Source organism: Geotrypetes seraphini, chromosome 3 (assembly GCF_902459505.1).
Source record: "Geotrypetes seraphini chromosome 3, aGeoSer1.1, whole genome shotgun sequence".
NCBI lineage: Eukaryota > Metazoa > Chordata > Amphibia > Gymnophiona > Dermophiidae > Geotrypetes > Geotrypetes seraphini.
The window spans coordinates 129395530-129411925 of record NC_047086.1 but is presented as its reverse complement, the minus strand read 5'-3'; the positions used below and the strand labels follow the sequence as shown (position 1 = coordinate 129411925).

The 16396-nt window shown below is 46.3% G+C and overlaps 1 protein-coding gene across 1 annotated transcript in view; it reads left to right on the top strand.

Moving 5' to 3' along the window:
- Window positions 1-16396, top strand: part of ADCY3 (adenylate cyclase 3) — a 267206-nt gene that overhangs the window by 2986 nt on the left and 247824 nt on the right. The window lies entirely within an intron of this gene.

Sequence of the window (16396 nt, the reverse complement as noted above, 5' to 3'; positions counted from 1 at the left end):
AGATGACAGGAGGAATCACTGCATCCCCCCCACCCCCCCCGCCCCAACACACACCCCTTTTGCCTATTGTTATTAGAGTTTGTTTTTTCTCTTTGAATGACATTCTTTTCTATTACTGGAGTTCCTTTCTGGTGGTTTTATGAATTTTAAATTTTTGTGCATTGCTGAGACTTGACTAGTCCAAACTCTGGCCCTACATCACGCGTAGTAAATAAACATAAAAGCAAAACAGTAGATTCTGACAACCCCACAGACTCAAAGGAGGGCTGTGGCTGACTGGTAGAGCTCCGGCCTCTGCACCCAGAGTTGTGAGATCAAGTCCTGGTGCTGCTCCTTGTGACCCTGGGCAAGTCACTTAATTCTCCCATGCCCACCACTTTGAAATGCCAAAGCCACAAGTCCCCATCAATGCATACTCACATCTGAAGGAAAGGCAAGCAATTTTCAAATAGCTCATTTACCTGGGTAAATGACTTTTGGAAACTGCCCTCATTATGTGTGTGTGTGAGATACATACACATAACAAATCTAATAAATAAAAGCACCACATCTTGAGGGTGAGCAGATTAGGGGCCAGGAGTGGAGGAGTTGATGTAAGGTTGGTGATTTATCTAGGGCACCCTGTACCTTTGCACTAGCCTCAGATTCACTGATGTACCGTATTCTCTTGCTGTGTAATAATTGTTGCTGTTCCATTGCATCGGATGGCCAGAAAGGCAGCTCTTTGATAAGCTGGAAGGCCGCTTTTGGCCAGCTATGGAGTTTTATGGAGTTGTGCTGTTTAATGATCCAGCATCTGCGCTAATGATTGAACATCTGAAGCAGAGCTGTGATTAGGGTGAGCAAGCAAGGAGTCACCAAGTAGGGTGCAAAACTCTCTAAAAGCAGAACAATGATTGAAATGCAAGCACAGGCCAATCACAGATGAAAATCCAGGAACAGTGCCACTTTCTTCCCACCCTCCAGAATAGGAAGAAGAGTGAAAAAAGGCTGAAGGACTAGAAGAGGAGATAAGGAGGGTGGGGGAGCAGAGGGAGTGCAAATACTGTTTGCCTGCCCCAGATGCTAAAATAGTTAGAGCTCTGCAGTGCGGTATTGTTTTCTAAAAGTCTCATGAAGACCAATTTTGGATAACTCTTAACTATAGGGTTTATAACCTTTAAAGGCAGGGGCAGCACAACCTTATTAGGAAAGGACTGTGAACCAGCACAAGTTTAGTCCCCAAAGCAGTGCTGTCTCTGCCTGCATGCAACTTATCTCTTTCCTTAGAGCCAGTGTAAAAGTGGTTGGGTCTGTCTTAGAGACTGTGAGCAGACACTAGCAGAGTTCCAACTTCCCACAAATAGGTAGGGAATACAGGTAGCTTGCATTGCTAGCAGCAGGGCCCAGGGTAGGGACAGACAATGAGTGAAAGCAGGTAGCAGTGGGCCCAAATATTGAAGTTGCCTAGGGCTTGCACTTGTCCTGGATGGAGAGAGGAGATTAAGATATGAAAAGAAGTCCACTGGATGTGTTTGGGCCACATTTCAAATCTGGATACCCACAGGCACCAGAGGGTGTGGGGGAGAGAGGTCCCTGGTTCCTTTCCACAGATCGCTCTTAACACTGTTGCCCCCTGGACCTCTTTCCACATCCTCACTCACCCAGAGTCACTGTGCTGCTGTCATCTTGAAAATTTCTACAGGGAACTTCAGTAAGGGGCCTGCGAGTGGCAGTCTTACTCCTTCCTAATAAATGGGCTTGCTGTTACCATAGAAACCTATGCAAGGGACAGTGGCGGGCCTGTGTGATAATGGTATACCTTAGTCTAGGAGCATTTGGTTTTAGAGTCAGTGTGTGTATCTAAACCAGACCTGTTCCCCACAATGCTGTAAAGCTCCTTATGAGGATGTGACTTTCCTTTCCTTTTGAATTCCATGGGCTGGAGCTTCAAATTTTTTTCTGTTCCAGGCATAAAGGTCTCAATTTTGTGGATAGTAAATTTCACAAGCTTATACTTCATGGGTATTGAATCTCTTTGGAGAACATTGTTATTGATCACACAGGAACTAAATTCCATGTATGGGAATGATTTCCTGACACTGAGATCCAGTCTTAGTGGATCCTTTGAGGCTTATTTTTATTTTGTTCCTCCCTTGTGAACTGATTTCCATGCATTGATGGATCCCCTAAGATCAAGTTCTATATTGGTGTGGTAGGAGGGGAGCTAGATTTTATGGGGTAAGATTACATTACATTTATTTATTTCAGAGATTTCTTAAACGATACCTGTAATTTTGTTACACTTCAGGCGGTTCACATGAAACATAAACATCATTCAAGATTTAAAAAAAATAAAAATCACACTAGGATTAAAAAACAAAATTATGTAAATTTTAATAATTCAAGAGAAAGTCCGAATTGAACAAACATCTTTTTCTCACAAAAAATAAGTGGCAATTCCATGAATCAGGACCAACTACCAAGAAAATATAAAACCTTGTTGCAATAAGGTATGCCTCACAAATAGAGGGACAATTCAAATGCATGGAGTCCTGGAGTGAGGTAGCATTCCAGTCTGTGTCCAGTATACAGGGCTGATGCAAGGATATTTGACATTATAAGCATACCTTTAATTTTTTTCCTCCCCCCCCTTCCTCTTTGCAACCTATTAAAATGGCCTGGCTCCGCCAAAGGTGCAAACCCAGCGCTTCTCCCAGCTGCTCAGCCCTGTGGCCAGTAGGAGAAAGGGCACTTAACAGTGTGTCAGCTTCCTCTGCTGCAAGGGCCAATCTTGCTGAAGAAGCCCGAGATTGTGGCCCGAGATTGTGGCATTTTGCAGTTCATATTGTGAAATTCACCGTATGCAGAAGAGGGAATGGCGCTATTAAGTGCCTTCCTTCCTGCCAGCCAGGAAGCTAAACTGCCAGGGTGAGTGCTGGGGTAGAGCTGGGAGAGTGAGAACAGGGAAGGAGGGGGAATTAAAATTGCCTGTCTGCTGCCTTTTGACAGCCCCAGAATTTTGGTCATCTCAGTCACCTAATGGAAAGCACCAGCCCTGATGATGTAAAGAAAATATAATCAAGATGTACCGAAGCTTTGTGTATCTTTAAGGGTCCTGGAGTCAGGAATGAGCTCCATGGAGAGTCATCTTCTTGTGGCAGAACTACCAGCAATAATTTCCAACCTTGTATTCATCCTCCTCTTGAAGTCTGAATGAGCTCTTCAGAGACCATCTATTTTTAGCCATCCTATTCTATGCTTGAGACTCCAATATAACGCTTTACACTAAGATGTGCAGCATTCCAGGGGTTCAGTTAAAAAACTCAGAGTATGGAATTGATGTGCATTATATGACTGATCATTTAGATACTGCTGGTCAGATTTCCATATTGCAAAACCAAATCTGAAGCAGGGCTTATATTGGCGCAGTGTGCCATGTACCATATTATGCTGGTCTAGCCAAGTATAATCTAATCAGTTTGTATAATATGTTTAAACAAGAAATATTGAGAGTACTGGAGCACAGACCAAAATGATTTCATCGTTCTGTAAGGAGCAAGTTCCTGTATTCCCGTAGATCAGCCTGCCATGCTGCTGGTGGTATTGGAAGCAGAACTGTCAAGTTACCCAGTCTCGGCTTTCTGATAAGTCACACTTGCTGTATTATGGGGCTTGCAGGATGGATTTCAATGAGTAGAAACAGGGACTGCAAATCCCACACTGCTCTGGAATGCAGAGTCAAAACCAGGAATTTCTAAAAAGTCTGCCTCTGGGAATTTGGATAACTTGGAAGTAGAGAGGAAGCTTTTTTTTTGTTTTGCTTTTGCCTATGATTATAAATGATACATCGCTAGTCTTTTAACAATGCTTAATCAAGCTCTTGCAGGCCTTTTCATTCCTTTTTGAGCAAGACTTTATTAATTTTTGTAGGATGTGTGTTTTCATTGATTTAATTATTTTAATATTATTGGAGTGGGTTACCTATTGGTTTGTTTGATTTTTCTGGTGACAGATCCAAAGTCAGCCATTGTACAATTTCCGCTACTATATTAACTCTTTAATTGGCAGATGGTGAAACAGCTGCTTTACGTAACTTGATGTTGAACGAGAGCAATAGTGCCAAGTAACAGGCATTTGGAGATGCAGATCTCCCATAAGAGCCATAGAAAACACATGTTGCTTCTGAGCAACAATGCCAAATCAAGGGTATGTGCCCTGAAAATATATATCTGGTGTGAAAAAATGGTCTGTTTTTTAGAGCTGCCTAGTTACTCAGCTCCAGAAAAGAGGTTTATAGGCTCTGATTCTGTCCATTTTGATCAGTACAGTGGCTTCCATAATGCATCAGATAGGGCTGACAGATATCCAGGCATGACCCAGCTATCTGTAGGTGGCTCATATTCATCCCCTCGTTACACTACTCTGTCATAGGGAAACTTTATCCAGTCATCAGAAAATATTTCTATACAGTCAGAGCAGTGGGAAAACAGAACAACCCTGAGTTTATTTTGTGCAAATAGTATAGCTTCAAACATTTTTTGAGGACGTGTTATTTATATGAAACACTATGACACATTTCTTTGAATTAAGTTTGTGTGCATTTTCCCATGCCTTTCCTTTCTCTACATTTTTCACCCTTGTGTGGTCTGCTGTGGTACTTATAAGCATACCAGAAAAATCCTGTAAGTATATATAACAGAGGGTTGCTGTTGGGGGCAGTTTCTCCATGAGAATTTGTTTTGAGTATACCATGACTAAAATTAACCCCCTTGTAAGGGTAAGTTGGATTTGATCTCAGTCTTTGAAGTTTACTGCTAGCACTGCTTAGGACACATGCGTGTTGTTTCAATTGCAAATTCAAGGTGTGCTTGAGAGTTCTTTGCATTCAAGCCGATGGCACCCAACACACTATGGAGTCCTTTTATTAAGGTGCGCTAACCGATTTAGCATGCGCTAAAGATTAGCACACGCTAAATGCTAAGGCATCCATTATATTCTATGGGTGTAAACTAAATTGGTTAGCGCAGCTTAAAAAAAGGACCCCTATGTTCATGTCTGATTGCAACTCTTTCTGCTCGATGATCTTCTGTCTTCTCATATGTAGGGCACAGTAGTACTCACACTTCTATTGCAATGCCTTTCTTGTGTTTTTCCCCTTTGTCATAATGTCCCATGTGACCCTTTTAAGTCATCTCAAATTAGCTTCCTGACTGAAACATTTATCACTTTCAGAGCAGAGAGGACCCACTTGAATAAATCACACATACAGTCTACATTCAGTCCTGGTTTACTAATACTATCTGAATAGGAATATTTTGCATCTTTAAATAGGCAATGTGGGTTATTTTCAAACAAGAAAAGCATCTAAAAAGTGGCATAAAGGGGCAAATGGATGTTTTTCTCACCAAACCCATTCAATGCGCTATTTTCAAAATCCATTTTCTAGACAAATTTCTATGGTGGCTGTCTGCAGTGCATCTAAATCTGAAGGGGACATGTTGGAGGCATGGTTTGGGCAGGCTTATGATTTGGATGTTCTTCTGTAATAATCAAGCATTTTAGAAAATGTCCAGAGCACAATTTGGACTTTTGGGGCTATACCTGTTTTAACAATGAATATGTGCCAAAAAAGGTGACCACACTAACAAGATGACTATTAGAAGGATGAGGGTATGATGACCCTGTAGGCCTGTGCCTGTATTACCATTTTTAGGCCTTTGGCCTAGTATTAAAAAAAATATCATTTTCTCTTCTGTCAGCATCTTGGAATTTCAAGCTGCTTGTCTGTTAGCCAAGGAGGCCCACCACCTGAGGAATGTATGATAAGGAGGATCCAGCCTGGACCGGTGGTCGTCAAAGCCTGGCAGTCTTATCTCCAGTACAATTTATGAGGACACTGGACCTTGGGCAGATAATGTAGGACACTTCATATGTGAGAAAGAAATCTGCCTGGTAACAAGAACTTTATTGGTCAACGATACCCTTTTGGTGGGGGGTCGGAAGACTAGAAGAAGATTAGCAGTTTGGCAGATTGGGAGATGGAGTTGGGGAGTTGATCGTGAGGCATGGAGCAGGTAACTTCAAATTTGTGCAGGAGAGAAGAGAGGCATGGGGGTGAAGAGCTATGTCAGCCAGGACAAGAGTTTCTATATGAGACTCATTTGCATCATAAGGCTGCCCTGAATCAGGTTATCGGGATCCATCTCCTGGCATCTCCCTGAACTAGAGAGAGACTCACCTTGCTAGAAAGTGATTGCATCTCTGGTCATCAAGGACTGACAGCTGTATGTGAGCTGGCGAGCATCCTGCCTGGGACTGATATTCAGCATGACAACCCCCAACGGGGAAGGCTAGCTTCCTGCCAGTAGAAGGAAGCGCCCATGTGGTGAAAGCCTCTACTTATAAATGGTGAGCAGGGTTAGATAGACAGATTCACAGCCATTCTCCGTGTCTTGGGAAGTTCACATGGCTTGGTGGTAGTTCAGTGGTATTTTACTAACTGTGTTCTTGGCTCTTAGTAACCTAGTTTCTTTGCATAATCTCTCAGTATTATAAACTGTGTACCTTGTTCAGTGTTATGGTGTTCACCTATGATTATTTACTTATGTATACTAGTGCTGCCCGATTCACGATTCGAATCGATTCACCGATTCACTTCAGGTAAATCGATTTGAATCGATTTAAATAAAAAAAAAAATTGGTTTCCCCAATTCGGACCCTCGCCCCCTAAAGCAGGAGCGGCAGCGCTGCTCTTGCTAGCCAACCGCTGCCGCATCTGCTTTAGAGGGCGAGGAGGGAGGGTCAGTCAGTAAGTGCTGCTGTCGGCTTCCCCCCTGGCCTCCCCGAAGGACTGTGCACCCCCCCCCCCCCCCCGGAAGACCTCCGTGTTCCCCCTGGCTTCCCCGCACCATTTACCTTATAGGTTCAGCCTGCAGTGAAGATCGCGGTTACAGCGTCTTTGCAAAGTGCTTTAAGCTGTTTCCTCCGCTGCGATCCTGCCTCTGTTGTCAGAGGAGGGGCGGGACCGCAGCAGAGGAAACAGCTTAAAGCACTTTGCAAAGACTTTGTAACCGCAATCTTTGCTGCAGGCTGAAGCTATAAGGTAAACGGTGCGGGGAGGCCAGGGGGAACACGGAGGCCTTCCCGGGGGGGGGGGCAGTCCTTTGAGGGGGCAGTCCTTCAGGGGGTGGGACAGGCCTTGGGTGGGAGCAGGCCTTTAAGGGGGGGGAACAGGCCTTTAAGGGGGGGTGCAGACCTTTAAGGGGGGGGACAGGCCTTCAAAGGGGGACAGGCCAGGGATGGTGGCATAGGCCTTCAGGGGGGACAGGCCTTCAAAGGGGGGACAGGCCAGGGATGGTGGCACAGGCCTTCAGGGGGGACAGGCAGGCCTTCAGGGGGGACAGGCCTTTAAGGGGGGCACAAGCCTTCAAGGGGGGACAGACCTTCAATGGGGAGACAGGCCTTCAAAGGGGGGACAGGTCAGGGATGGTGGCACAGGCCTTCAGGGGGGACAGGCAGGCCTTTAAGGGGGGACAGGCCTTCAAGGGGGGGGACAAGCCTTCAAGGGGGGGGGACAAGCCTTCAAGGGGGTGGGACAGACCTTCAAGGGGGGGACAGGCCAGGGATGGTGGCATAGGCCTTCAGGGGGGACCAGCAGGCCTTCAAGGGGGGGGGGACAGGTCTTCAGGGGAGGGGGCCCTGGTGTAGAAGTACACGGAGGGAGGGAAGGGGGGGTTCAAAGAGACGTGCATATGCCGGACTTTGTGGGGGAAGAAATAATGGGTCTAAAAATAGAGGAGAGGGAGAGAGATGATGGACAATGGGATTTAGGGAGGGAAGGAACAGAAAGGGAGAGAAGTTGGACACAAGGGATGGTGTTGAGGGGGGGGATAGAGATACTGGATAGGAGGGTAGTTGGGAAAAGAAAGGGAGAAATGGTGGACCCTGGGGTTGTGGGGAAGGAGGGAGAGATGCTGGATGAAAGGGTAGTTAAGAAAAGGTGGATCTGTGGATGGAGACAAAAAAAAAAAAAAGAAAGATGCCAGATCTCCGGGGGACGGAAGGGAAATGGAAGGGGAGGACAGAGATGGCAGATGGATGGTTAGAACTGAGAAAGAAGAAAGAAGGAGACCCTGGCAAGCAAGTTATCAGAAGACAACCAGAGCCTGGAACCAACAAGATTTAAATAATGACCAGACAACAGAGGTAGAAAGACTAATTTTATTTTCTGTTTTGTGATTACAATATGTCAGATTTGAAATGTGTATCCTGCCAGAGCTGGTGTTAGACCGCAAACGTGAGCTAGGATTTAAGAGAGAGAGGAAAAGTCTTTTTTGTTTGTTTATTTTGTTTACACCACAGTGCCAGTGTGGTTAGGAGAAGGCAAAGGGGGTGAAGAGGCTATAAAATAAACCCACCCAATTGGGCAGGAAAATCGAATTGAATCGAAATTTTTTTTTCCTGAATTGGGCAGCACTAATGTATACATGTAATTAAACTGTGCCTTTCCTATATTCAAGCAAGTTGGTTCTCTGTAGTAAAGAATCACATAATAAAGACAATTGCTTTCAGGACATTGTGGTCATTGTCTATAAGCATAATAGCAAAGCTAAAAGTTGTTTTCCTGGGATCATTTATGGCAGTGCTAAGAGAATAAAATAAACCCCTAGACATACAAGATTTTATTATCAGTAATTGCCTAGCACTGATTACTCATCCTACAACTCCCACCCACCTCCCAAAGGTGTGAATGAAACAGTACATACCTGCCTGTATGAGCGCTGCAGATGTTATGGCCAGTCCTAGTAGAGCAGCAAGCAGGTTCCTGGAGTAGATTAGTGTAGTCAACCATAGAGATTGGGGACTCGCTAGGGTTACTATATTTAAAACGGTAAAATCCTAGATGCATGGCCCGACCCCATTCTGCTTCCGACCCTGCCCTATTCCACCTCATACCCCGCCCTAAGCTGCCATAGCCCCGCCCCCACACAGCCCATCTCTTCTCTCCTGCTGACACCCGCGACACCCCCCCACTGACCCCATGACACCCCACCCCCTGAGACCCCCCCTTTACCTTAAAGAAGTTGGACAGACGGACCATCCGCAGATGGACCATCCGCAGAATGGTGGGCCTTAGGGTCTGGCGCCCAAAGCCCCACCCACAGGAGGAGCCTGAGGCGCCTGGGCCAACCGGAATTGGCCCAGTTGCCTTAGGCCCCTCCTGTGGGTGGGGTATTAGGCACATGGGGCCAACCTAGCCCATGTGTCTAAGGCCCCGCCCACAGGTTGATTATATGTTGTTAGTGTAGATATAGTGGTGGTCTGGGCGTTTAAACAGCTGAACGTAGAGGCAGGCCATTATTTTTGAAAAAACACCTCCTTTTGGACTTTTTTTTTTAGAATGGACATTTTCCCTGCTTCTACTTTCAGCGTTTAGGGCCTAGGGGACCTAGACGTTTCTTTTGTTTATGCCCCTCTTTGTTATCAAGGTTTTGCTGGGGAGGCAAGAAGCCTAAATTGCATTGGCAGTTGCTGTTGGGCTCTTGGGATCTGGGAGGCTTTGGGGTGCCGAATATTGTTCTTTATGATCAGGCTTGCCTTTTACGATATATTCGGGACTTGAGTGTTGGGAACTGATCTGTATACTGACACTTCTTTTGAAAGGGATTATTTCTATCCTGTTCATCTCCTTTCTCTTCTCCATGTTAGTTTGGTGGAGGCGCCTCCTCCCGGTAGAGGTAGCGTGCTGTTCTGACCACTTTGAGTGGTGTGGCGATGGTTGCTTCCGCTGTGGCATCAGGATCCTCATATCAGTGTTTTGTTGCCTTTGACTGGTAATCTCTCTTTTCCCCCCGGGGTCGGTTCCTTCTATTTTTAGTAGATGGCAGGCTGGGGGCCTTGAGTATCTTTTTCATGTTTTACAGGATGATGGCAGCAACGTGGCATCTCCCCTCCAGGGCTTGCTTATGCTCATTGTCAATTGTTGTATTATGTGGGGTCTTTGCCTGAGGGCTTGGGGGAGGTTGGGGGAGAACCATTTGGGGGGGGGGTGTCTTCTCCTGTAGACATTGGGGACATAAGAGTCCAGTCCTCGATGGCGGGTAGCCTTTTTTTTTTTTTTTACAACAAAGCATTACTTGTCCTTTTGCCATTGTTTGCTTGTGTTTTCTTTCTTGTTAAAAAAAAAAGATTTAAAGTAAAAGTATGTGTGTGTGGGGGAGGGGGAGGGGGATAATGGCTTACCGTATTTTCACACAGATAACGCGCACCCGTGTAAAACGCGCACACGGGTATAGCACGCAGAAACCACGATTTTATGTACAAAAACTTTTGTATACCGCGCTCACGCGTATAACGCGCATGCTGCCCGACTGTCCTTTCGCCCGCCCCGACTCTCCTCTGCCACCCCGACTCTCCTTTCGCCCTCCCCGACTCTCCGTGCGCTGTCCCGACTATCCGTTCACCCTCCCTGACTTTCCGTGCACTGCCCCGCCTCTCCGTGCGCTGTCCCGACTCTCCGTTCACCCTCCCTGACTTTCCGTGGTCGGGTTGGGCCCATGTGCCTCAGGCCGCGCCCCCTGGTGGGACCTAAGGCTCCAGGGCCTATTCTGATTGGCCCACGCGCCTTAGGCCCCACCAGTAGGCGGAGCTTTGGGACGGATGGGCCAATCCGGCCTCATTCCGTCGTTGGCTGCCTGCCGGACAGGCGGGTTTGGCTCCCGTCTGTCCGGCCAACTACCAAAGGTACGGGGAAGGGGGGTGGGGGTGTCGTGGGGGTCGGCCAGGGGGGTCGCGGGTCGGCTGGGGGGGCGGTCGGAGGTTCTTGGGGGGGGGGGCGGTCATTGGAGGGAGAGGGGTTTGCGTCGAGGGCAGGAGGGCCTGGGATCCCTCCTGCCCGTAATGTAGTGCGGGGTGGGGGTAGGGGGTCGCCGTGGCCAGGAGGGTTTGGGCTCCCTCCTGGCCCGATATTGTCGGGGAGTTGGGGAGTCGGCCGGGCAAGAGGGCTTGGGCTCCCTCTTGCTCCGATCGTGGATGCGGATGCGGGTGGGAGCGCGTGCGAGCGGTCGTTCGGGGTGGGGGTGCGAGCGGTCCTGCTGGGGGGGTGAATCGGGCGTCAGGCGGGGTGGGAACTATGTAAAAAAAATTTTGTATACCGCGCTCACGCGTATAACGCGCGAGGGGTATGCGCGGTAGGTAAAAACGCGTATAACGCGCGCGTTATATGCGTGAAAATACGGTAATCGGTCCAGTGGTCATCTTGTCATTTACATCATCTTTTCTTAACTTAGTAGTGATAAAAAGAGGTCTAGACCAAAACACCTAAATTGTAATCCTGGACATTTTTGCTTTGTTCCATTATGGCTAAGGTGACCATTTATTTTTTTCATCAAAAGAGGACATCTATTAATTGTCAGTCCCGCCCATAATCCCATCCAAGCCCCACCACAATCCCACCCTAGCCCCACCCCCAATTTCTTCCATTCATTTTTCATGCACACATAATATCTTATTAATTCATAATGGTAACCATAAATTTTTTTAAAAAATACAAAGCACACTATACACATAGAAAATGTTAAATTATCATTTATATTTGGGGGGGTTTCAAATATATCAAGGCAAATGACTTTAAAATATGCAATGTCCCCTTAGTAACTATAAAAAAGAAAAAGACAAATATAGTGGAAAATATAGACAGCAGATATAAATTCTCAAAACTGACACATTTTGATCACTAAATTGAAAAGAAAATCATTTTTCCTACCTTTGCTGTCTGGTGATTTCATGAGTCTCTGGTTGTGTTTCCTTCTGTCTGTGCATCCTTTCTTTCATTTCTTTCTTTCTTTCTGCACTCAGGCCCAACAATTGTCCCTTTCTATTCCCTGCCTCCTTCCTTCCCATGTCCTTAGTGCCCCCCAGTGCCTCCTTCCCATGTCATTAGTGCCCCCCAGTGCCTCCTTCTCATGTCCCTAGTGCCCCCAGTGCCTCCTACCCATGATCCCCCCAACACTGCCTTCCAGACTTTGTCCCACCCCCACCACCGAAGCTAACCTGCCTGCCTACCTACCTCCTTCCCTCCCTGCCACTGTAAAAAAAAAAAGCCTCCCTCCAGCACCCGATTTAACCCCCCCTCGCCGCAGCCGCTACTCTCCTTCTTACCTCCCTGCTGCTGGCAATCGCTGCCCAGAAGCTTTCTTCCCGACGTCAATTCTGACGTTGGAGAGGACGTTCTGGGCCAGCCAATCGCTGCCTGGCTGGCCCAGAACATCCTCTCCAAAGTCAGAACTGATGTCTGGAAGAAGGCTTCTGAGCGACGATTACCAGCAGCAGCAGCAGCAGCAGGGAGGTAAGAAGGAGAACAGTGGCAGCGGTGGCAGACGGGGTGGAGGGGTGAGTTTAAATCAGGCGCCCAGCTTCCCAGCTGCATGTCCAGCCCTGGTTCCTCCTCCCGCCCTAACTATGAGTAGCAGAAGGAGCTGAGAGTGACCCCTTCTTTTCTCTTCTTCCCCAATCAGAGCTAGAGGGCAGACCCTTCTATGACTCTTCCCGCCCCAGGAATTGTTCTGACCAATCAGCACTGAGAGGGATTGAAGACCGTTAGTCACTCAGCCCTCATCTCTGCCCTTCTTTCCCTCCCTTCAGCATTGCAAGAGGCCAGAAAAAGATTTTTTTTTTTTTTTTTGCGCGCAGGGAGGGACAGGAAGCGATCGCCTGTCCCGTTGTCCTCGCGCACACCTTCGGGACGCTGTCCCTGTAAACGGGACATTTCGGCGTCCCGAAGCTGTGTGTGGGGACAACGGGACAGGGGGTCTGAAAACGGGACGGTCCCGTTCAAAACGGGACGTATGGTCACCTTAATTATGGCACCACCTCCAACATGCCCCCCTCTCCCCATGTGATTTGGATGCACTGTAGACAAGCTGCATAGAAAAACATCTTAAAATGAGTTTCAGCAATAGTGATTTGTACGTTTTAACAGAAGTCCATATGCCACTTTAGCCTGTTTTTTTAGACATTTTTCTTTTGAAAATGGGCCCATAGAGTGTTTAATAACAGTGGGTGGAGAATGGGAGGGCTGTGGACAGGGCCTGATGGGGCAAAAACAGTGCTGCCACTTATATGTTCTGCGTACAGAATCATGTGAGTTACGTGCGCCCTTGCTGCATTTAGGTGCCTGCAGTTCAATGGCATGCGGTCAGGGCCTTCAGGAGATTTGCCCCACCCCTAAAGGCCCTGAGGTCACTACTCTGAATTTGATTGGTCAAGCAGGCAACAGGCAGATGCTGCTCAGCCAATCAAATTCAGATCAGTACTATTAGGGCCTTCAGGGGGTTCAGAAAATCCCCAGCCCAAGAGCCCTGCTTTTTGGGGGGGAGGGGTTTACTTTTTGTTTGATGCAGTTTCTCTGGTTGAGCAGTCTGCCTACTCAACAAATCAAACTGCATCAAGCAAACAGTAAAGAAACAGAAAATCAGGGCTGTGGAGCTGGGGATTCACTGATTCCCTTGAAAGCCATCACTGCACATCACTGCCATGGACAATTGGACCAAGTCTATGATTAGTGTAACTGCAAGTGTCTAGATTTTAGCTGTGCTAATACTGGGTTGCGCTAGAATTGTATAACAGAATTCAAATGCTTAGATGCAGCTATAGAATCAGCTCTTATCATGCAGCATCAGGACACTTAAAAATAAGCATCGACTTATAGAATTATACTCATGATGCTATGTAGCAAATTATACTAATTTATCTTGGTTACATTTCGGATTATTCACATTAGCACGAGAGAGAGAGAAAGACTAAATGGAGAATGTCTTATGCATTTTTATGCATGAACCTTTTAGAAAATCAGAGTGGAAAATAGTTATTTTTATGCAGTTACTGTAAATAAAACTGTCCCTGAAGAGGGGAAACAGCTGGCAACTTAGGAAAACGGGTACTTAGGAAAGAAAACAAAAGCTGACTGCAGTAGCCTTACTCTGCTGATGATTTGTTGATATTTCATTCAGAAGCCAGTGTGGTGTGATAAGGGGTTGGGTCCGTGGCAAGGGCTTCAGCACGATGAAGGTCATGTGCTGTGGCAGGTTTGCCAAGACAGGATGTTGGGCATGATAAAGAAGAGGATCACGAGTAGATCGGCGGACGTCATAATGCCGCTTTACAGAGCAATGGTCAGACCACACTTGGAATACTGTATCCAACACTGGTCTCCCTACCTAAAGAAGGATATAACCCTGCTGGAGAGGGTGCAGAGGCGAGCCACGAAGCTAGTAAAAGGTATCGAGAATTTGAGCTACAAAAAACGGCCTCGGAAAACTGGGATTGTTCACCCTCGAAAAGAGAAGGCTGCGAGGGGACATAAGAGACTTTCAAAATACTGAAAGGATTCGACAAATTAGAGTAAGAAACATCGTTATTCACATTGTCAAATGTGACTCGGACAAGGGGTCATGGACTGAAACTGAGGGTCAACAGGCCCACCACAAATATCAGGAAGTTCTGTTTCACACAACGAGTGGTGGACGCTTGGAACGCTCTCCAGGAGGAGGTCGTGATGGAGACCACCATTCCGGGATTCAAGGGCAAGTTGGATGCACACCTTCTCGCAAAACACATTGAGGGATACGGGTAAACAAGGTCTTCAGCAGGGAACACCTGGCTTGGCCTCCGCGTGTGCGGGTCGCCGGACTAGATGGACCTAGGGTCTGATCTGGTGAAGGCATTTCTTATGCTCTTATGATGATCCTTACTGGCCCGCAAGTGGTGCTGATCGTGCCCTTCAGAGGGCGGAGGGTGAGGGAGGGAGATGGGAAGAGATAGTGCCCATGGAATGGAACATAGAGGAGGGGAGATGATTATAAAAATAAAATCACCAGATTTTCAGGTCCTTTTACAAAGCTGCACTGCTCATCCTTCCTTTTGTTTTTACTACTAGGGCTAAACATATTTCAACTCTTTTTCATTTGGCTCATGTGATTAATCGCATGATTAAAATTTGCAATCATGATTAATCATGCAATTAAAAATTTTAATTGATGTACAGCCCTAAATTAAAAATCATTGCTGCAAATTTTAAACATTTGGTTTCAATGTCAGTAAAGAAACTGAGTAAAATTATATACTGTATCGAAGAAACATAAAAACAAACCTTTTACAAAAGCGTGCGAGAGATTTTTAGCGCCGGCCAGTGTGCTGAATGCTCTGCGCTGCTCCGACACTCGAAGGAACTCTTTGGCCATTAGATCAGCACTAAAAACCTCTTGCACGGTTTTGTAAAAGGGAAGTAAAAATTTAAAAGCAAAAATAGACCATTTTCAGGACACAGAGGGGTAAATTCTCTATTACTGCGTTTAACTTAGGCGTGCTTTGGACGTCCGATGTAAGTGAATAATTACGGAGTTAAGGGTCTTAATTAATGTTAATTGGGAAATTAACGACACATAGACGTCCCTATGAGGTAGTTGACGGACTGACGTCTATAGAAAGCATAGTCCCATCTCCAGCTCTGGACGTGGGCGTTCTGTGGGCGTTCCGTGGGCGTGCCAAATGGGGACGCTAGATGAGCGCTACCTGAGCGAGTAACTGCGTCTAAATATCGTGTATTATGTAGACGTAAGAAACCCTGGTCTAACTTGGATTTCAATGCCGTTTCAACTATCGTAATTGCGGCTCTTTGTTAGACGCGAGGCAGACGTCCGCTGTGTTTTTTCATCAATAATTCCAATAGTGAGTTTGAATAGGTAATTTTCATCTTTTCTCTGTCCTAATAAATATAATGACACCATAACAATGGAACACATTATATTGCATGGATAACAAACCACATTTCTGCCCAAACAATAATATAATTTACACATGGCTTTTACAACCCCCTTTTTTTCTCAACAAACAGCACTGCAATCGGCTCTCTTTTGAAAGCAAAGAAAAATCAGCACACATTATCAGCACTTAAAAAGAGAATAAACAGATACACACCTTAACATTCAGCTTCCCTCATTGCAAAATGGAGGTCTTCAGTTGCACAAAACTGACCTCATTGTGACCTCATCAATCTGCACCTTCAAAGTAGTATGCCACAATTAAAAGATGTGCTGGGTGTAGAACTCACAACCTCTGGATGTTAGGAGCACAGGCTCCTAACACATAGGCTCCTAACACAGAGCTACAGCTGCTTCTACTTAGGTCCATCTCACCACCCTTCCATATCATACTTGACTGAGCTGTCTATGCTCATTAGCGATCATATCAGGATGAACTCAAATAAGTTTAAGCAAAGGAATGCCTAAAGATTTGGAAGGTTTTCAAGTAGAAAACAAATATCAACTATGTATTAAAGAATTGCAGCACAAATGACGCTGATCGGTAAGGGCAAAGAAAACACCACTTTTCCGGGTATGACGCCTAAACGGAACAG